The following is a 24,010-nucleotide window of genomic DNA, read 5'->3' on the forward strand; positions in this document are numbered from 1 at the left end:
TCTATATGAGAGGCTTTCCTAGCATCATATGTCTCTAAGAGACCTATCAGAAAGGGAATGGTGGGGTTAGACCCCTGTTTCAGTTTCCTGGAGGTACACACTTGTCTCATCTCCTGGAAACTGAGAGCTGCATATCTTGATTTGACCTGTGGAGGGTCAACAGCCACAAGGGGAGTCTCAGTAGACTCTCCATGGGTAGACATGCTTTTCTAGTGAGGTGTAAGTGGTGCACTTACCTACACTATATGTTTACCTACTGATCCCTTGCTAGAGTTGTAGTTTAGGGTGTGCTAGGCCCTAGGAGCTATAACAGCTGGTTCAGTAGAACTCAGAGTATTCTAAGCTAAGTTATATGTACCTTAGTACTTATGTGATCTTTCAAATGATATTCTTAGGATATGTGTGGTAAAACAACAGCAAGCTCAAATCCCAACCGCTGCTCACCAATGTGAGAAGTTGGCCTGATATATAATGTTCACTATTCTAGTGAGCACTTTGTATCAGTCCAAACAACCCTTATTGATGATTGGTTGTAAGTCAACCTTATAGACCAGCTATCCTAGTAGCATGGATACGAGCAGTCTAAGGCTAAGACTCTAGAGGGCGTGTTAAGCCAGCTGTTTTACCATCACATTACCACTTGAACAACAAGTGAAAGGACACCACACAAGTTGTTATGAAAATAAACAGATATTTATTTATAACAGGACTACCCTGAACTCTTTATGAGTCAGGGAGATAAGCACAGAACAAAACTCTTAAGAAAATACTTTAAGTCGCACAATTTACACAAATGCCCGAGGGGCACGAAAAACCATATACACAAGAAGTGGAATGCGAAGTTGCTAGCAGGTAAGTAATACTTTTCTAGACTGTAGAAACGCTAGGCCTACAATGCTGAACCCTTGGATTAGAAGCAGGAGGCCTAGGGACGCCGTGTGCAGAGTGGAAACTCTCACGCGTAATGCGGGAACAAGTCTATGGATATTAGCAATCACAAAGTTACTGTTCTCGGGCGAACCCGACTAGGTGGGTCGAAAACAAGAGTGGATCCGAACACTTAGGGTGATGGACTATGCTGGAGCACCGGAGTACTCAGTTTACCTAGCCCAGGGGCTGCGGCTGCATAGGGTTCAAGTTGCGTCGGAAACCCTCGTTGAAGAACCAGGAGCCCGAAGAAAGAAGTTGCTGGCAGGCGGCCAGTGAAGAAGTTCGTGGTGATCCAAGCCTGGATCAGGGAAGAAGAAGACCTGTAAGCAGAGGGGACCAAGATCTGAATCACTAGCCAGTGATTTAGGTGGGCACCAGGATGGCACCGAACGAAGTCACCTCGACCAGGTGAGTGGGCGCTGCTGGGCTCTGCAGTCTCTCGGACCAGGAGGCGTTGTCGGCGACCAGGATAGAGGTGCGAGCTGTCCCACGAAGGTATCTGCAGTCGACGTCGCTGGACCCAGGATTGGGGCAACAAGTCTTGGCAAATGCAAGCCCACGCGGTGGACTTAAAATGGAGTCTGGAGTGGACCAGGAGGGTCCAGGGTGCTCCTCTTTTGGAGGGGAGCAAGGGCTAGTCTGGAGCAACCAGACCAGCGGTGGTTGTCGTCGTGAAGCGTCGTAAGAGGGACACTAGCCAACGGGCAAGTGACCTGGACAACGCGGTGAGCAGCAAAGAGCAGAAGGGCCCCACGCAGATCTCGTGAATGCAAGGGGGCTGAACTTCGGTGCTGGAGCTGCTCAGGGTCGGGGCTTCTCTTACCCCAAAGCACTCAGTCGAGGGCCACTCGGTGGTCGTGCTGGACAAGCGTCGTGCAGTCTTCAAAGATGGCCTGTCCCTCGAGGTCTCGTCACACCCACGGATCACAGCTGGGCTGATGATGCAGGTTGAGGTCAGAGGTGCCAGGGAAGCCGGTTCTCGTCGTGCTGGGCAGTCTTGATCCGGAGGAGAGACTTACAGCAGACCGCGATGCTTGGTTGGTGCCTGCTGCTGCAGGGTGACTACTCCTTAGTCACAAGGGAGAAATCTTAGGAAGAGTCTTGAGTTCCTCTCGTAGAAAGTCGGTTCAGGATTCAAAGATTGATCTGATTTGGAAGGGGGCCAGTTCCTACCTTTATCCTGCAAAAAGGGGCTGGCACGCGACTAAGTCCTGCCCTATGGGTGGGACTAGGAGGGGGGTGCTAACACCCCTCTCCTTTGGCAGGCTTTCCCCAGATCAGGGGCTGGAGTGCCCCTGGAACTGGTTCAAGCCGGCCTATGCACAGTAGGCACCGGGGTGCCACTTGCAGTCAGCTTCCTCTAAAGCCCTGCCTACCTAGGATACACAAAATCCTGTCTGGGACGGTGCTGGCACCGCCCCTGGCAGGAAACCCTTTGTCCTTGCCTCCTGTGCTGGGAGGACTCCCAGCAGCAGGAGGGCAGACTTGTGTCTCGGTGGCAGCATCCATCTTGTGGAGCTGAGGCTATGTCTGACTTTAACCAGGGTTACAGGTTACATACATGTCGTGTCCCTCTAGAAGGGTGGAATGCTAACCCCGTCGCCAGAATTGGCGAGGGGTTAGTATTTCAATTCGTATGACACCTTACTTGACATGTTTTGATAAAGCGATACCAGAGTTGGCATATAACCGCGAGGATTATAATGCACTTAAGAGTATATGGTATGCGTTATCATGGAACAGCTATTAGGACTTGGTTCCGCAAGCTGCAAACGGGCTCAGCTCATGCCAGAGCACCATTTCACATTATTCCAAGCACTCTGCCTTCAGGATTGTTAAGGCCTGCCATAGGAGTGACTGATAGGAATACATGTGTCCATTTAGGGTTAGATATAGGTATACTATATCTAAAACAAAGGGTGATTACACCACCTTGCCCCAGCTGTCGTGCAGCCAGTTGTGTCAGATTTGGATGGCCAGCCAGGGGTGGCATAATACATGCTGCAGCCCCTGGTAGGCCCTGGGTACACCTATGCCCTGGGTACCTAAGGTACACTGTACAGGGACTGATAAGGTGACTCAGTATCCAATTAGATATGTACCTAAGGTACATGGAATCCATTTTAACAGAGAGAGCAGTGGGCCTGTGGTCCTGAATAGCAGGGCCCCAGGTCAACTAAGTCAGAAAACCAGCAAAACACCAGGCAAAAAGTTGGGGGCAACCATAGTCAGGGATCTACTTTCCTACATAACCCCCCCCCAAACGAAAGGAGATAAGGCTATCCTTGACAGGTAAGCCTATATTGCCTAAGTGGCCATATAAGGAAGTACCAGCACTGGCATGGTTACCCCCTACCTCATGGTCCACTAAGCAATCCCTCACCCTAAGGGTGTCTGAGGGTCTCCACCATAGGGAATCTCTACCTGTGGTGTGTTTTGGCAAAGTAAAAGGCTGGTGCTGAGATGGAGTACTGAAGTGAGGCTCCACTAATAGTCAGGGATCTACCTTCCTACATATGGTATGGCGGAAATTCTTGGTATAAGTCGAGACAAAAGAAAGTGTCATTAACTTTCTGGTGCGGTATATTTTTTAGTAGCAGTGAGAATCTTATAGGTTGGTATTTACCAAGTGGATAAGATTAAATACGATTGTGATTCCTCATTGATGTGAAACTAATTATGTTGAATCCGGAGGAGCCTAGCTCGCGGCCGTAATGGTCGCCCTTTAGCTCGGCTCCCGCAGCCCTCCGTCCTGATTGCCTATCCTGTCTTCCATCCTGTCCGGGGACGACACATTTTTGGGGCATTGGAAACATAACGGCTTGTTTGTACTTACCATCCGACCCCGGGGTCTAGGTGTGCAGTGGCTCCGGAGTTGTGGCCTCTGAGAGATCGGGGCCTCTGCGAGACTTGGACCGGGACCTGGCCGGTGGGATCCGACGGCTCTTGGCCCCGGCCGAGAGCGAGAACCAGTGTTGGGAGCCGATGTGCGAAGATCCCGGCGATCCAGACCCGGGCCTGCCCTGGTGGCCGCGCGGCCGACGTGGGTGAGAGGCCCGGGGACCTGAGTCTGTGAAGGGGTCTCTCCCCGCCGCTGCTTTGTCCGGCGGCCCTGGTCCTCGGGGCCCGGACTCCACTTGATTGGGGCACCGGTGCTGGTGCTGGCAGAGACCCGTCTTGGGCGGACATCCTTTTGGCATCAAGGCCGCCCTTGCTGGGACCCCCGGAGCTTGTAAAGTCCTACATTTGAGAACTGTTCTTTCCGGGGGTCGTGGTGAGCGGCGATTGGGCTGATTCACGAAATGGCGGCCGACCCTCTGAAGCGAGAGTCACCCTGTGGCGGCGGGCCCGTGTTGCCTATTGGTGTGGGGAGCGGATCTGGTGGACGTGAGCCGACGGTCAGAGATATCCTGGAAGCCCTGAGATCTCTACACGCTTCCCTGGCCCTGGGCGTCTCGGTGGGTACGCCACGATCTACCGCCATTTTGGGCGGCCATTTCTTCTTGTCGCCCTCTTGTTTCGAAGACTTCATTGCCTCGCCCCCCTCGATTGACTTGAGTGTCGCCGCCACTGATCGGAGATCGTGTAGTGTGTCGGTGACTTTGGGGCGCCCTGCTTTTCAAGGTTCGGACCCCGGGGACTTGGATGCTGTACTGCGACCCTGTTCGACATTGTTGCCTGAAACTATTGGTGGACTGCCTCCTGTGCCTGCTTCGATGACTTTGCCTGTGTCTATAATTGGGGCCACCTCGCCCGCTCCAGTGGCGCAACTGGACTCCTGTTTTTCATTGCTCGTGCTGCGATATTTGATGCATCGATATTTTCTGTTTGGACTATTGCTCCCTTGTGGATCTATCTACCCCCCACGTAACTATGCTAGTCACCATTCCACTCGATTATATGCTGATTTCGTATTTAGTATGTGGTTTTACATTGCCATGTGGTGGGTGGGGTTTGTCGCTCGAAAGGGATGGGGGTGAAATGTACGACTTCCGTTTGATTCCCGGTATACGATTTAGTAGCATAATTGTTTTTAATCGTAGAAAGGTGGGAGGTCCCCTTCTCCTAATGTTTTGTGGCGCGTGATGGGGTGTCGTCCTGGTTTGTTTTTGACTGTGCTTGTCTGGTTGGGCGGAGGGCTGCAGCCGCCCGTTCGGATTATGGTTATTCTGCTCCTCCCTCCTGTCTTCTTTTCTCCGCTACTGTTGCCCTTTTTGTCTCTTTCTTCTTTCTTACTTCTCGCTATATTTCGGGTTCTGGTTTAGGGCGACAGGCACACTGTTTGAAGGGTGGGCCATAGCCTTCTACAGGGGTGCAGGGTGGGACGGGTGGGTTGGGTTCTATTTTTTGTTTGTCTTCTGGTTCTATGGCCCTTTTGTATCTCTTTTTCGTGAGGCCGCGTCTGTCCCGACCTCCTATGGTGTGTTTCGGGTGAGGGGTGTGGCGTCGTTAATCCTCCTGCTATGTTTCGGCTGTCTTTCTCCCCGATCGCCATACCCCCACTTGGGCCGCTACTCCTTTTGTCTCCTGTCTTCCCGCCACGGGGGGCCTGTGTCGGCGTGTCTTCTTCCTTTCGTTTTTCATATTTTCTTATTTTCTTTTTATTGTTTTATTTTGTCTTCCCTCCATTTTCCTTTCCCTTCCTCTTCCCCTTCCCCACTTCGTCCCCCCCCCCCCTTTTTTTTTTTTCCTTCCTGTGTCCCAGAGGTTACTATGACGGGCTGGTTTTGATGCATTGTTTTTCCGATCCCTCTGTTCTGGCTTGGTAGTGTCTTGGGTGGCGGGCATGTTACGAGGATAATGCTCAGGGGCTGATTGTGTCTCAAGTATCCTGATTTTCTTGAATGCCTTGTATTATCCCCCCGATATTTTGCCCCCATGCCCCCTTATTAATGTTGAGGTTGGTTTGGGATATCGGATGCCTCCGTATTGAAAGTGAGCCTGTCATAGGTCTTCTCCCCATATTATAAAATTAAGCCTTATTTACTCCTGTGTTTTAGCCCTTTGGTTTCTGTATCTCTTCTCCCCTTCTGCGATTCTACGGCCTCTGCTTTGTATTGATTGATTATGTAATATTTGCCTGGTGACTCCTGATTATTTTGCACATTGCAGCCGGCCGGCTTGGTTGTAGGCCTCGACTTGTCTCTCCTTTTGATGTCAATAAAGGTTTAAAAAAAAAAAAAAAATTATGTTGAATCCAAATCATGCACATGAGTCAGAAAATCTTCAATCTTAAATGAGTTTGTGTTGAACTGAAGTTATATTTATGCACATGAGCTTTAAACCTATAATTTATTTGTAAATTTAACGTTCCAAAATGGCCACCATGTGAAATTCACTTGTTTATGTTTTGTTTGATATCACTAAGACACTTTCTATTTCCATGAACTTCTTGTAGAGCACAACTATATTTAAACACAAAATCTAAATCGTTGAGTTGACACTGACAAAGGCGGTAACGCAGAAACGCGTTTGTCGACTTTCCTGCAGAAAAAGATGAAATGAATCTAATCTAAACCTTGGGATCTTTGTATTGCTTCACGTGCGCTTTACATTGTGGTTCGGTGAAATCACGAACTGGAGTTAAGGAATGAATGGCACATCTCATGGCGGTTGCCGCGAAACAAAGAGTTACACAGAACACTACAGGGAACGTATGGAGATTAGCGGTACCCCCGCCTCCCAACCCAGCCCGAAATACGGTTCCGCACCTGCACAAGCCAAGCTCCTTCGTGAGCGTGGCTCGGGGATGAGTGGAAACATTGGCATCCTGGCACTGCCTCCGCCGTCCTGGTCTCTCCTCCCGACCGCTGCTCCTCGCTGTCCTTCGTAGGATTCCTGCTGCACTCGGATATCGGCGGGGCTCCTCCGCTCTCCTCCTCCATATCGGTGACGTTGCACACCGTGTTGTGCACTTCCTGACTCTTATCCAGTGTTCTTTCAGTGACGTTCCCAGGGGACGGGGCCTCGTCACAGTGAAAGCCCAATTAAAGGCGCCCTGTTCTTTTTCCTCAGGTGAGCTCCGATCAACTTCCCAGGACCAGTCCTCCTGTGGGGATTTAAAGAGAGAGGGTGACGGGGTAAAACAGACCACCAGTCCGTATTGACCTTCCGTGACTTGGGGTGCCGGTCGGCCCGGTCACACACCTATTAAGTCCATTCCTAGCCATTCCTAGCCTTTCAAAAAGGTTTACCAATAATTGGTAAAGGTTGGAGTGGGACAGCGGGTGGACGCTGTAGATTTCTTTTTTGACATATGTCACAACTTTGGCAGTTTAGAACATGTGAACACGTGAGGAATCTATCAGATTACAGAACATGTTATCACGAAAATAGACCACAGCTCTGCTGCTTTAACAGCCCATACAGGGCTTAATAAATGGTATGGCGGAAATTCTTGGTATAAGTCGAGACAAAAGAAAGTGTCATTAACTTTCTGGTGTGGTATGTTTTTTGGTAACAGTGAGAATATTATAGGTTGGTATTTACCAAGTGGATAAGATTAAATACGATTGTCATTCATCATTGATGTGAAATTAATTATGTTGAATCCAAATCATGTACATAAGTCGGAAACTCTTTAATCTTATGAGTTGAACTGAAGTTATAATCATGCACGTGGGCTTGAAACCTATAAGGTATTTGTAAATTTAACGTTCCAAAATGGACGCCATTTGAAATTCAGTTGTTTATGTTTTGTTTGATATCACTAAGACACTTTCTATTTCCATGAACTTCTTGTAGAGCACAGCTTTATTTAAACACAAAATCGAAATCATTGAGTTGACACTGACGAAGGCAGTAACGTCGAAACACGTTTGTCGACTTTCCTGCAGAGAAAGATGAAATAAATCTATTCGAAACCTTGGGATCTTTGTATTGCTTCGCGTGCGCTTTATATTGTGGTTCGGTGAAATCACGAACTGGAGTTAAGGAATGAATGGCACACCCCACTGTGCGCAAAGCAAGCACCTGCGACAACGAGGTGCAATGGCTGGTGGACTTGTGTTTCTGAATAAATATAGCCGTTTGCCCCACTGGACACTACCACAGAACTGGTCACGGCGTCTAAACAAGACGGATTTTGAAATTGACATCTGAGATTATCGCCGTGGCTGTGACGCCTAGGATCCTCGAGTCGGTAACTGAAGGAGCCGGACGGCTGAAACGCAGTGAGTGAACTCTGTTATTTCATATACCCAGCAAGTCGCGTTAAGCATGATAATTGAACCAAGCACACAAAAGCAATAATCTTTCTCTGCAACGTATCATGATTTCGGATACGGAAAAATAAGCAGCAGCAGAGAGTTTGTTTACGAATAAGGGAGAGGCAGTGGGGACCCGTAATGGACAAAGCAACAAAAGCATCCCATGATGCTGAAAAGTCTGTACACATCGTTGGAGAAGGCTCATGAAAAAGAAATACGCAAGTGATGGGAAGCCACCAGTCTTCAAAAGTATTTGGATGTCATTCGGGTTCCGCGGGTACTCCCTATTTAAACGGTCCCTTCCTATGAAAACCCGGACCCGGCACTACTACAAGAATGGGCGGAATTTACAACGGAAGTCACGAAAAGAGTGCTTCAAATATTAATAAAATACGCCTGAAGTGACAGAGCCAAGTTACAGGAGGAAATCAATGACATTGAAATTAAAATAAGTGGTGAAAAAGACACTAAGAAAAATGATCAACTACGACAAACAATGAAAAAGCGCCTTATTGAATATGAAACAACGATCAAAACAAGGAAACAGACAAAGTTTTACAGGATGAACGCGATTATGCGAATGGCCAGATCTTGACGTTCGCCAGGAAATATGATGCCCCAGAAGAGAACTAAAAGTTAGAAAACAAAAAAATATCAATACAGTTAAGCGCCTCAGTAGTGTAAGTGTCTGAGGGGGAACAGGAAAGAGAGATTGGGGACAAAGAAAAATCCACAATTTTTTTTCAAGAATACGAACTGATGCGGGGCTTGAGACAACGACCAGCCCAATGAACGCATCCCCCTGCAACAAGAGGAGGAAAACGAGGAGGGGCAAAAAAGCATAAACAGAACGCACCACCCCAATTGTGACACGCTGCAAACGGGGGGCACGCTGGACCTAAAAAAAGAAAAACTGTAATCAATCTGTCAGACAAGGAACTGACAGAAACAGAATTTAAAGTACTGAAACTGGGACTCACCTTTTGTCCTACTTCTATGTTTGATTATACGCAGACACGTATTGACATTTATCAATTTATTAGAACAGTCAAGCTAATGAAGATCCAGCAACTACATCCAAGGAGAGGTGAGAACCATTCAGCAGATGAATCAGACATAATGGATGAACGAACAGGAGCTGAATTACAAGCTATCCAAACACTCTATTAAGCATGGGCGGATTTTACGAATTGGCAATCCGCGAACTTGCGTATTTACGGATTCGCAATCCGCAAAATCCGCGAACTCTCGCAAATTTGCGGATTTTCTTTTTTTTTGTGTTCGCAAGGATTTCTGCCAGTTCGCGAGGGTTCTGTACCAGTTCGCAATTGCGAACTTACTTGTCGGCTCGCAACGGCCGCGACTATGTTGTTTCTACATCTGGTTCATCATCACAGGTTCACAGCACCCTCTGTTTCACCACTGCCACCCTCTGGTACACCCATGCCACCCTCTGGTACATCACTGCCACCCTCTGGTTGGTTTATCACTGTAGATTATGGGGGTGAAAAAAAGCAAGCAAAAAGCAAGCACACCTGCCCTGCTTCAACTGACATGAATTAATTTGGGGTTGATTAATGTGTCACTGAATTTAAACTTCCAGTCTGGCTGGCACCTGCTTCCTTATCTGTAATTTGCTGAACTCTGAAGGGGCCCCTCAGGAAGCACTACAGGGAATGGTTACTAATGATAAGATTGAGCTTTTGCACCTGCTGAGTGCTTTCAGTTTTGCAAAAATCCAAATATCCAGCAGCATCCACAAAAGTAATCCTTCCAGGTCAAGATACAAATCAAAGTGACCAGCACATGAAGAAAGCACTGGGAGGAGCCTGGTGGACAGGAACAGGAAGTTGGAGACTGTGGGGCACTTCCTTCCTCCCACCCCCACCCCCCAAAATGGACTCCTTGCAAAGAAAAAGTGCAGGCAAATGTCAACCTGAGGAGTTATTCTGATAAAAATCATAATTTTCAAGGTTTATGCTGCCTGCTGGTAGATTTCTTGTGCGAAATTGCAAATTTTGCAATCTTGCAATTGCGAGATTGTCGCTGCCCGCCGCATCTACGTGTTCGCAAGTATTTACTCCCGCGAAATTGTATAGTATTCTAGTTGGCAAGTGCGACCAAGCAAAAAATCCGCTTCGCACGGATTTTACGAATTTTCGGCAAGTTCGCGAGAGTTCGCGGATTGCGAATTTACCGAAAATCCGCAAAATCCGTGAGCGGAACGGATTTTACGCCCATGCTTAGACTCTATGAACTGGATGATGATTCAAGGTATCAGACCATCACAGAAATCGATCCAACACAAATGCTGGAAGAAACTGGCATTACACAAAGGGGATGCAAGAGCAATTTAAAAAAGAAATCGAGAATTTTACCAAGGACACCTTTTGATGTTATTGACACCTTCCAAGAGGTAGTTATAGATGAACTCAAAAATTTACAAAAGGAAAAGTTCAATGGAAAAAAGAAGAACCTGGCGAAAAAGCAATGGGAAGCTATTGTGAAACTAAAGGAGGACGATTCAATCACTATAAAACTCTCTGATAAGGGGGGAAATGTTGTGATCCTTATCAAGGCACAATACGAAGATGAAGCCCTGTCACAATTGAATAAAAAAGAACATTACACACCCATTAGCAGGCATCACTACCAAAGAAGCATTGCTGAATTTCAAACTATGATCACAAAATGGAGAGATAAGGGAACCTTGGAACTGACCAGATTTTGTCCCAACAATAACATTTTCACTTTCTCTGGGCAGCTGTACTTGAAAAGAAAGGGTACCGCGATGGACACATGCTTCGCCCCAGCTACGCGAAATTGTTCGTGGGCTGGTGGGAGAAGCACGTGGCCTAGGCGGGGACAAATGAAAAATGGATGGACAACATTGCTCTGTGGACACGTTACATTGATGATTTGTTCATCATGTGGCGTGGTCCACAGAGTGATGCAGAGGAATACATCAAAGCCCTGAACCTGAATGAAGTTCATTTGAGATTTACAAGTTGCATTAGCTGCAAGGAAGTGTTCTACTTAGATGTAAGAGTCTACATAGAGGGAAACAAGGTAGAAACATCTCCCTACCGGAAACCAACGGTAGGAAATACAATCCTGCACGCTGGGAGTTATCATCCTAGGAGTGTGGTGAACAACATCCCCTTTAGGGAATTTCTTAGGATGAAACAAAATTGTTCCACTACTACTGAATGCAAAAATACAATACTACAAGCCAAACAGAGGTTTCAAAGAATAGGCTATAGTAGGGGCATTTTAGAGCAAGCTGAGACTCGTTGCAAATCCATAGAGAGAAGTGAACTCTTAATGGATAAGGGAAAATCTCAAGACATAGATGTCAGAATCATCACGAATTTCAATGATAAGTCATCTGAGGTATTTCATATCATGAGGAGAATTTGGAAAATATTAAAAACAGACAGTGTAGTGGGGAAACTTCTGCCTGAGAAACCGTTAGTAACATATAGAAAATAAACTCCTTAAAAGACAATCTAGTTAAGAGCTACTACGAACCTAAAACGAAAAAAACATTTCCAATTAAGGGGTTCTTCCCATGCATGAAATGCAAAGCGTGCAGGAACAGCCATGAGGTAAAAGAATATAAGGTACCTGGAAAGAAAACCAAGACCCCCATATTGAAACTCCTAAATTGCAACTCAGACCATACTGTCTACTGCTTAGTGTGCCCTTGTGGTAAACAATATGTGGGGAGCACCATCCATCCTACCAAGAACCGAATCCTAGAACATCTAAGAGCGATTAACAATAGGGACCACAACTATCCTGTAGCTCGACATTTCCAGACAGAACACCAGAGCAATAGCAGTCTCCTCACATTCTTCTGTTTAGATCAAATTGAGAAGTCAGAAAGAGGAGGGGATCTAGTTAGGAAGTTGCGCACATTAGAATTGAGATATATCATTAAATTACAAACCTAAGCGCCAAGAGTCTTGAACAATGAAGAGGAGATGTGGATTCATGTAGGTTAAATGGGTCTATACAGCTATCTTTGATAAAGTTAGGCTTTTAAATGTATCAGGAGGCAGAGACATACGGGGTGCTATGTGGTGTAACACAGCCTTTTTTTAAAACGAACCGTGTTATAGCTGAAGAAAAAGCCCATTCAGGGCTTGATCTCCTTTAGAACATGTGAACACGTGGGGAATCTATCAGATTACAGAACGTGTTCATCACGGAAATAGAGCACAGCTCTGCTGCTTTAACAGCCCATACAGGGCTTAATAAATGGTATGGCAGAAATTCTTGGTATAAGTCAAGACAAAAGAAAGTGACATTAACTTTCTGGTGCGGTATATCTTTTAGTAGCAGTGAGAATCTTATAGGTTGGTATTTACCAAGTGGATAAGATTAAATACGATTGTGATTCCTGTGAAACTAATTATGTTGAATCCAAATCATGCACATGAGTCGGAAAATCTTCAATCTTAAATGAGTTTGTGTTGAACTGAAGTTATATTTATGCACATGAGCTTTAAACCTATAATTTATTTGTAAATTTAACGTTCCAAAATGGCCACCATGTGAAATGTTTATGTTTTGTTTTGATATCACTAAGACACTTTCTATTTCCATCAACTTCTTGTAGAGCACAACTTTATTTAAACACAAAATCTAAATCGTTGAGTTGACACTGACGAAGGCGGTAACGCAGAAACGCACTTTAACTCTTTGTTTCGCGGCACCCGCTGTGTCAGTATCCAGCACAATGCCAATTAACGAACTGTGAACACGTAATGAGAGGCTTTCCAATTTGTGGGTCTTTGCATTTGGATATATTTTGTGGCCAGCCTCGGTCACGGAAAGCCCCACCGCTACCCATGTGGGTCTGCAGCGCCGATGAAAGTGACTGGCGCCGTTTGAATTACGTGATTAATTGACATCTGCACAGAAGGCTGAATGCTTTGACGGAAGGTTTCCTGTGACCCTACTAAAGGTTTAAATGAATGAAGGAACATTACGGAAGGTACCCATGAGGACTTTACAGTAAGGGACTACAATTACCATCATGCTCCAAGACCACGCCCACTATGGCAAGATCATATAGCACGCAGCAAAAGGAGCATCACTTCTTACCTTCCGCAGTTCCTCTTGTGCCGAGCCAGTGAACAAGGGATGGTTTCCTGAAACGCGTTTGGCAGCCGAAGGCACTTTAACTCTTTGTTTCGCGGCAACCGCCGTGTCAGTATCCAGCACGATGCCAATTTAAGAACTGTGAACACGTAATGAGAGGCTTTCCAATTTGAGGGTCTTTGTATTTGGCTATATTTTGTGGCCAGCCTCGGTCACGGAAAGCCCCACCGCTACCAATGCCGGTCTGCAGTGCCGATGAAAGTGAGTGGCGCCGTTTGAATTACGTGAATAACTGACATCTGCACAGAAGGCCTAATGCTTTCACGGAAGGTTTCCTGTGACCCTACTAAAGGTTTAAATGAATGAAGGAACATTACGGAAGGTACTCATGAGGGGTTTACAGTAAGGGACTACAATTACCATCATGCTCCAAGACCACGCCCACAATGGCAAGATCTTATAGCGCGCAGCAAAAGGAGCATCACTTCTTACCTTCCGCAGTTCCTCTTGTGCCGAGCCAGTGAACAAGGGATGGTTTCCTGAAACGTGTTTGGCAGCCGAAGGCACTTTAACTCTTTGTTTCGCGGCAACCGCTGTGTCAGTATCCAGCACGATGCCAATTAACGAACTGTGAACACGTAATGAGAGGCTTTCCAATTTGTGGGTCTTTGCATTTGGATACATTTTGTGGCCAGCCTCGGTCACAAAAAGCCCCATCGCAACCTATGTGGGTCTGCAGCGCCGATGAAAGTGACTGTCGCCGTTTGAATTACGTGATTAATTGACATCTGCACAGAAGGCTGAATGCTTTGACGGAAGGTTTCCTGTGACCCTACTAAAGGTTTAAATGAATGAAGGAACATTACGGAAGGTACCCATGAGGGGTTTACAGTAAGGGACTACAATTACCATCATGCTCCAAGACCACGCCCACTATGGCAAGCTCTTATAGCACGCAGCAAAAGGAGCATCACTTCTTACCTTCCGCAGTTCCTCTTGTGCCGAGCCAGTGAACAAGGGATGGTTTCCTGAAACGCGTTTGGCAGCCGAAGGCACTTTAACTCCTTGTTTCGCGGCAACCGCCGTGTCAGTATCCAGCACGATGCCAATTTAAGAACTGTGAACACGTAATGAGAGGCTTTCCAATTTGTGGGTCTTTGCATTTGGCTATATTTTGTGGCCAGCCTCGGTCACGGAAAGCCCCACCGCTACCCATGCGGGTCTGCAGTGCCGATGAAAGTGAGTGGCGCCGTTTGAATTACGTGAATAATTGACATCTGCACAGAAGGCCTAATGCTTTCACGGAAGGTTGCCTGTGACCCTACTAAAGGTTTAAATGAATGAAGGAACATTACGGAAGGTACTCATGAGGGGTTTACAGTAAGGGACTACAATTACCATCATGCTCCAAGACCACGCCCACAATGGCAAGATCTTATAGCGTGCAGCAAAAGGAGCATCACTTCTTACCTTCTGCAGTTCCTCTTGTGCCGAGCCAGTGAACAAGGGATGGTTTCCTGAAACGTGTTTGGCAGCCGAAGGCACTTTAACTCTTTGTTTCGCGGCACCCGCTGTGTCAGTATCCAGCACAATGCCAATTTAAGAACTGTGAACACGTAATGAGAGGCTTTCCAATTTGTGGGTCTTTGCATTTGGCTATATTTTGTGGCCAGCCTCGGTCACGGAAAGCCCCACCGCTACCCATGCGGGTCTGCAGTGCCGATGAAAGTGAGTGGCGCCGTTTGAATTACGTGAATAATTGACATCTGCACAGAAGGCCTAATGCTTTCACGGAAGGTTTCCTGTGACCCTACTAAAGGTTTAAATGAATGAAGGAACATTACGGAAGGTACTCATGAGGGGTTTACAGTAAGGGACTACAATTACCATCATGCTCCAAGACCACGCCCACAATGGCAAGATCTTATAGCGTGCAGCCAAAGGAGCATCACTTCTTACCTTCCGCAGTTCCTCTTGTGCCGAGCCAGTGAACAAGGGATGGTTTCCTGAAACGTGTTTGGCAGCCGAAGGCACTTTAACTCTTTGTTTCGCGGCACCCGCTGTGTCAGTATCCAGCACAATGCCAATTAACGAACTGTGAACACGTAATGAGAGGCTTTCCAATTTGTGGGTCTTTGCATTTGGATATGTTTTGTGGCCAGCCTCGGTCACGGAAAGCCCCACCGCTACCTATGTGGGTCTGCAGCGCCGATGAAAGTGACTGTCGCCGTTTGAATTACGTGATTAATTGACATCTGCACAGAAGGCTGAATGCTTTGACGGAAGGTTTCCTGTGACCCTACTAAAGGTTTAAATGAATGAAGGAACATTACGGAAGGTACCCATGAGGGGTTTACAGTAAGGGACTACAATTACCATCATGCTCCAAGACCACGCCCACTATGGCAAGATCTTATAGCACGCAGCAAAAGGAGCATCACTTCTTACCTTCCGCAGTTCCTCTTGTGCCGAGCCAGTGAACAAGGGATGGTTTCCTGAAACGTGTTTGGCAGCCGAAGGCACTTTAACTCTTTGTTTCGCGGCACCCGCTGTGTCAGTATCCAGCACGATGCCAATTTAAGAACTGTGAACACGTAATGAGAGGCTTTCCAATTTGTGGGTCTTTGCATTTGGCTATATTTTGTGGCCAGCCTCGGTCACGGAAAGCCCCACCGCTACCTATGTGGGTCTGCAGCGCCGATGAAAGTGACTGGCGCCGTTTGAATTATGTGATTAATTGACATCTGCACAGAAGGCTGAATGCTTTGACGGAAGGTTTCCTGTGACCCTACGAAAGGTTTAAATGAATGAAGGAACATTACGGAAGGTACTCATGAGGAGTTTTAGAGTAAGAGACTACAATTACCATCATGCTCCAAGACCACGCCCACTATGGCAAGATCTTATAGCACGCAGCAAAAGGAGCATCACTTCTTACCTTCCGCAGTTCCTCTTGTGCCGAGCCAGTGAACAAGGGATGGTTTCCTGAAACGCGTTTGGCAGCCGAAGGCACTTTAACTCTTTGTTTCGCGGCAATCGCCGTGTCAGTATCCAGCACGATGCCAATTTAAGAACTGTGAACACGTAATGAGAGGCTTTCCAATACTACGCAGCACATTCAGCGAGGACACATCACTTAAGCGACAGGCCTGGCAAGTTGCTGGCCTGGCTGATCTCACAGGAATCCCGCTCATCCCCGGTAGTGGCGATACAGGCGGAAGGGAGGGGCCTATTACACACGCAACAACAGATACATGATGCATTCACTCATCACTACGATGCGTTGTATCGCTCCCGACTGATGCGCTCACGCGCGGACATAGCGGATTACCTCACCCCTCTGCTTATGCCACACTTGACTACCATGCAGCAGGACGAACTAGGAGCCTCGCTTGATCCTGACGAGATCCGCGAAGCCATCTTTCACCTATCTAGCGGCAAATCCCCTGGCCCGGACGGGCTGCCAGACGAATTTTATAAGGCAGGCGCAGATTTACTAATTCTGCGACTTTTGACTGTGTACGCCGCAGCGGCGGAAGATGCGCTGTTACCTGCGTCGTTGAATGAAGCAACACTGATCTCCATCCCGAAGCCAGACAGGGACAGCACGCAACTGGGCTCTTACCGCCCCCTGGCGCTGCTAAACACTGACTATAAAATACTGGCCTCCGCATTAGCCCGAAGATTGGCCCCCTATGTACCCCAGCTGGTACACCAAGATCAAAACGGTTTTGTTCCGACACGCCACACCTCCCACAATATCCGCCGCCTTTTCCGTGTGCAAGAATACGCTACCCATCAGTGGCCCAGAGCGGGATGCCTGGTTCTAGATCTGGAAAAGGCATTTGACTCGGTCGAGTGGCCCTACCTGGGAGCGGTTATGGAAAAGTACCAACTGGGAGGAGGCTACGAAGCCTTAGTGGGCCTGCTGTACGACAAACCGACAGTCCGAGTTCGCACGGGCGCGCTGCTATCGGATGATATTCGGGTACGCAGGGGAACCAGACAGGGCTGCCCCCTGTCGCCACTGTTGTTCTCCTTGGCCATGGAACCCCTGGCCACAATCCTCAGGACTCAGGGACCGGACTGGGGGATCCCGTTGATAGATGGCCTCCATGCAGTGTCGCTATACGCTGATGACCTGCTGCTGTACGTCAGAGACATAACGAACATCCCTGACACCCTGACCGACATCTTCAGCACCTTTGAAGAAATGTCTGGGCTGCGAGTCAACTGGTCCAAATCGGGGGCTTTTTCCTTTAGCCCAGACACGCCTGAATGCGACGTGCACTTGGGTGGAGGTAGATTGCGGTGGTATCCCACCACATTCCGCTACCTGGGGATCCAGATATATCGGAATCCGCTGGATATTCTGGAGGGAAACCTCCTGAGGGCCATCGCTTCGATACGGGCACAAATCAAGTTTTGGAACACCTTACCCCTAAACGTCCCGAGCCGCATAGCACTTACTAAGATGATAGTGCCTCCCCGATTGCTGTACTATTTTGCTAACCTGCCCACATACGTCCCAAATAAGATATTCCGCGATCTGGAAACTATGCTACGCAGTCTCATCTGGAATACGGGCCGGCCCCGAGTAGCGCTGACCAAGCTCTACATACCAACTGAGCAGGGAGGCCTGGCAGTCTCTAACATGGAGCTATATTACCTTGCGGCACAGATGCAATGGGTGACGGGATGGCTCGGTGGCAAACGCCTTGAGGATGCTGCCTCGGACACTGCTGCCTGGTCGCAAGCACAAATTTGCACGCTGTTCCACCCGTTAACCCGGGCTCTCTGCCCCTTGCAACTACACTTAGCGGTAGCTCGCAGATGCTTCCTACGCTGCCTACGGCTCACCCGAGCGACGACACCATACGCTCCGGCACTACCTATCCTGGGCACTCCGGGGCCGGTGGATATGCTCACAACGACTCGCTTAACTAGCTGGACACAAGCGGGGTTAGACACTTTGGGAGATCTTTACGCTGATGGAATGCTACTCACCTTCGCGGACCTGGCCACAAGCACGGAGATCCCAGCTGGCCAGTTCCTACTACATGCGTCCCTCCTCCGCACATTCACACAGTCTTGGGCGATATGACTGACGAACCACCGATGCACACCTTTATGCAATATCTCCACGTCATGGGAAATGGCTCGCATATTATACATTGGTTGGTGCAGGCCCTACTAACACACTCGCAACCGTCCACATTGCCACTACGAGACAAGTGGGCGGCGGATAGGGGGCGAGCATGGACTGATAAAGAATGGGCGATGATTTTAGCCGGGCCAACGTACATCCCGCGCAACCCCCGTTTTAGAATAATACAATTCTACATCTTGCACCGTGCTTATCTGATGCCCGACAAGATAAACAGGTACTTTGCAACCACTGATGCCGCCTGTCCGCGCTGCTCCCAGAACGGAGCAGACCTCCTGCATATGATGTGGCACTGTCCCGATGTTCACGCATACTGGACTGAGGTGGTGACGCTACTCACACGCAGCACTGGTGAACGAGTGCCGCACACGTGGGAGGCGTGCATTTTAGGGCTATATAAGCACACTAAACTAGACAAAGCACGGACGCGGTTCTGGGACATGGGGCTTATCACAGCCAAACGTCTGGTCACCAAGCATTGGAAGGCGGTGACTCCACCTCACGCGCAACACTGGCATGCCTCATTCACCAACTGGGCGCGGGCGGAAGGCACGGTGCTTCTTCGCGAGGAAACGGCGGGACTACGTAAGTTCCCTATTGCTCAGCGCTGGGACGACTTCCTCAGGGCGTTCCGTCGCGCCTGCCTAGAAGAGGGAATAACCTGAGACAAGCTCGCACTGTAGCATTACGTCACCGTTTGGCATCGGAAGCTGACAGAGCCCTGCTTCCCTCTCCACTGCTCGCCCGCCTTACTGGACTAACAGATCCACATTGCCGAACATAGACACTCACTGTGCCAAACACTGCACCGGACACCCATACAATCCCACACGCCTTCCGCTCTCTCCGTCACGCCTGACCTGCACATTTCGCATGACGAGCCACCATGCTAGGCCCTGCCCCGCGACCAACGCCACACATGAGGTCCAGTGACGAACCCCCCCCCACCCCCTCCCGCCCCTCCCTTACAGATCCTACCTCCCAGTTTTTCCCTGCCAGGACATTGACGTAGGGAATTGTTTGTTAGCTGGTCGTGTTCTCTGGCCAGACCCGTTTCCTTTTTCTTACTTTTCCTCTCTCACGTAACGGAAGACGTTAGACGCACCATGTCACTCGCGAGACACGACGCTTTCTTGCTCTCGAGTTACACATACCCTGTTGAGCCACAGCGACACTACCACCTTGAGAGGGATAAGACCTAGCGCACGCCCTCGCCCATGTTGGCAACAGACCCGCTGCGCTGCCTATCAGTTACCACTGCGTCTCTTACGGCCTCCCGTCACCGATACTGGAAGGTCATGTAGACACCACCCTACCAGGCACTTGAGACGTGACTGCAACGGCTGCAGACAGATTCTGCCACACATAATCACATACCACTATGCCTCAGTGAGCTATACTGTTATACACCTTGTCGTTTTATAGAAAGCACTGCGGCCACAGATTTGGAACAACATCAGCTGTGGATCCCCCCCCCACTAGTGATTACCTGCGACTCACTATTACACATCGGACAAGAAATTGGGTGATAGCGAGCATGACTCTAATACTAAGTGGTCGCTGCGAAGCAAACCTCTACAACGTAAGATAAAACAAACTAGACCGCACACGAATACCTGCACTTCACATGGTTGCATATATATCCACTTGAGACTCGCCGCCGGACCCCCGGGTTGTCGGCTGAATGGCTGTGTCAACTAGTCATTGGTTAAACTGACTGTTTGCTGTCCGGCTGGCCTGCGCGAGCCGCTATCTGTACCGTGTTCAATATCTCTTGTCTTTAAATAAAAATCTTCCCAAAAAAAAAAAATGAGAGGCTTTCCAATTTGTGGGTCTTTGCATTTGGCTATATTTTGTGGCCAGCCTCGGTCACGGAAAGCCCCACCGCTACCAATGCCGGTCTGCAGTGCCGATGAAAGTGAGTGGCGCCGTTTGAATTACGTGAATAACTGACATCCGCACAGAAGGCCTAATGCTTTCACGGAAGGTTTCCTGTGACCCTACTAAAGGTTTAAATGAATGAAGGAACATTACGGAAGGTACTCATGAGGGGTTTACAGTAAGGAACTACAATTACCATCATGCTCCAAGACCACGCCCACAATGGCAAGATCTTATAGCGCGCAGCAAAAGGAGCATCACTTCTTACCTTCCGCAGTTCCTCTTGTGCCGAGCCAGTGAACAAGGGATGGTTTCCTGAAATGTGTTTGGCAGCCGAAGGCACTTTAACTCTTTGTTTCGCGGCAACCGCTGTGTCAGTATCCAGCACGATGCCAATTAACGAACTGTGAACACGTAATGAGAGGCTTTCCAATTTGTGGGTCTTTGCATTTGGATACATTTTGTGGCCAGCCTCGGTCACGGAAAGCCCCACCGCTACCCATGTGGGTCTGCAGCGCCGATGAAAGTGACTGTCGCCGTTTGAATTACGTGATTAATTGACATCTGCACAGAAGGCTGAATGCTTTGACGGAAGGATTCCTGTGACCCTACTAAAGGTTTAAATGAATGAAGGAACATTACGGAAGGTACCCATGAGGGGTTTACAGTAAGGGACTACAATTACCATCATGCTCCAAGACCACGTCCACTATGGCAAGATCTTATAGCACGCAGCAAAAGGAGCATCACTTCTTACCTTCCGCAGTTTCTCTTGTGCCGAGCCAGTGAACAAGGGATGGTTTCCTGAAACGCGTTTGGCAGCCGAAGGCACTTTAACTCCTTGTTTCGCGGCAACCGCCGTGTCAGTATCCAGCACGATGCCAACTAAAGAACTGTGAACACGTAATGAGAGGCTTTCCAATTTGTGGTTCTTTGCATTTGGATATATATATATATATATATATTCAACGCTGAATCCTGACCGCCAAACGTGACGGAAACCACAGGCGCGGACCTCGTTGTCAATCCAAAAAGTGTTTAGTTAGATCGTAAACACGAACAAAAGCCACATTACAAGAGTCAGTGCCAGCAATCCATTTTAATTGCAGTTAAAGTGCAAGAGCGAGTGCCCTCCCTGATGCGTTTCGCTCCGCGAGCGGAGCTTGATCACATGACGCGTCAGGAGTAGGACGTGCATTAAATTGAAATTAAAAGCCCAAGCGCCTAAAGAAACAGGACGCAAGGGTATCCAAAAAGCAGATAGGCATACAATTCATCATTGAAGTAATCATATCACTCAAAATGTGTTTACATAAATGGAAACATGGGAGTACAAAATAAAAGCATAGTGCTCAAATATATATATAGTTAGGATATTTTTCTTATGGGATTTTTGAAAATTCTATGTCGAATAACTTTGGCGTTTGAGGACGGAATTGGCTGAAATTTTCAGGAAAATGAAACATTTTGTTTCTGAGCAGCCACTGAAAATTTGGGGGGGTTTAGTCAAGGGGGGGCCGAGAAAAAAGGGGGGTCCCAAAACACGTTTTTCCCATGCAGTTTTCCATAGGGCGGTTGGACTCACTTTTAGCTCGAACTGCTGAATGGATTTCCACGAAACTTGGCAAAATTGTAGATATTGTTTGCCCGAAGTGCCTTTGCTAGGTCTCAATATATGTGCTCCAGTGGATTTTGATAAATTAATATTCAAAAAAATATATATATCTGTAACAGCGCTCCGGTTAGCGCCCCGGTTCGCGTACCTGACGCGTAACGGAACTTCGCGAAGCGAAGCTGATTGGCTCTCCGGTGTCTGTCAACATTCTAAACAGTCCGGAGCGGACGCCATCTTGTCTCTCGGTAGGATCGAGAGACAAGAGGTGAAGAAAAACGAAGGGGGAAATTAATGAAAGGGGGCAAGGTAGACCCCTCCTGACCCCCTAGGATTGATGAGGGGGCTATTAACGGGTCCCGCGGGGCAAAACAAAAAAAAAATCAGTTTTTTCGCTGTAGAGGCGCTACCCGGTACGCGAACCGGGTAGCTAACCGGTAGCGTAACGGGAGTCCGCCATCTTGTGTTTCGGTCGAATTTAATCACAAGATGGAGGAAAAACAATGTGGGAAATGGGTATAAGGGGGCACGGGAGACGTTTCCTGACCCCCTAGGTTTTCTAAGGGTGGCTGAGGAGGCTCATATATGTCGAAAAAGAAAAAAAAATTGCATTTTTCGCGAGGTTAGCTGCCGGTACGCGAACCGGATAGCGAACCGGGAAGCGAACAAAAGTGAAAATTAGTGAAAAAAGGTACATTTGAAATTTTTAAAGAGTAATCATAGTTAAGGTAGCTCTGAAAAGAGCTTTTGGGTTCTGTGTAAGTTCTAGGTACTTATAAGTAGGTACCAATACATAGTCTTAAATTCAGGATGAAAATTCTGTTCCCCTCATCTGAGAAGTGAACTCCATCTCCTCTGTAGATATCTTGCATGTAGTAACGCAAGTTATTGTTGTAGATGGAGCCCATTCCATGGTCTCTCATGTAAGCTGAAACAGACTTATTTACATGCTTCCTCGATTTCTCAATTTGTGGACAAAATTGGTTGGACCACCTCCATTTCTGTCTTTGGCATATATTTGAATATACCAAGGCAGTTTGAGGAAAAAGTGCCATCAATTGCTCAAAGGTGTCCTTTAAAAGCATTTCCAGACCTACCCCAGTCAAAGTGCCCAAGTCATTTCCTCCACAGTGCACAATTAACAGGTCAGGGTTTGGCAAATGCAAAAAGGTTTTCACCAATGGTATCAATTGGTGACATCTTAATCCTCTGTGGCCCATCCAGTTGATTTCCACATTTTGCAAATTGAGGTTGTGTAAATTTCTATTATCAGCATACCTTTGATCCCAGTGGATGTAACTATGTCCAATAATCCAGAAAACATGGCGAGAGGATGTTCTGCTGCAGTCAGATGAAGTGTGGGAATGAAATGGCAGTTGAAACAGTAGGAGTTTGTTATGAAAAAAACTGTGGAGTTTCAGTGCTAATGATTCAGTAGCAGTGATTGGTGGATTATGATTGCTGAAAACAGAAAGTTAGGGTGCATGGATGAGTTCTTTGAAAAATGTAATTTGAATGGTTAAGAAAAAATAATTTTAAGTAACATTGCACTGGATAAGCAGGTGTACTGAGAGTTCAGATTTCAGTTGAAACATTGGTGTGTGAGAGGTCTTTCAGGAGGTAGTTGCTATGGAAAAAAGGCAGAAAGGGCAGAGGGGGGAAGGGTGTTCATTTAAAAAAAGTGAGGGAAGAGTTTTGATTGGCTGACATGAGGGATATGTGTGAAGAATTACAGGATTTCTGTGCCATTGCTGGTTGCAGACTCAGAAGATCATACCCTTTGCTCTGCTAAAGAAAAATTGGTGTGTGCCTGAGACTGTTTTCAAACTCAAAAATCATTTGCTGAGGTGAGAAAAGATTCATTTACTTTAGATAGAGACTAGTATGGTTTATGGAGAAAATAAGGAAGCCAGCTGTGCATTTAAAATGTTGTTTTGTGTCAAGTGTATTCATTATATTTTCCAAAAAGATTTTGTTTCTTTGACAAATTGTAATTGGAGAAAATGTGAAGTATTAGTACTGACAGAGTGTGCTCGTAAATAGGTAAAAAGGTCCTTGTAAATATGCCCTCATGAGTGCTTTGGCAAATTTAAGTCATTTCCC

Source organism: Lissotriton helveticus, chromosome 1_1 (assembly GCF_964261635.1).
Source record: "Lissotriton helveticus chromosome 1_1, aLisHel1.1, whole genome shotgun sequence".
NCBI lineage: Eukaryota > Metazoa > Chordata > Amphibia > Caudata > Salamandridae > Lissotriton > Lissotriton helveticus.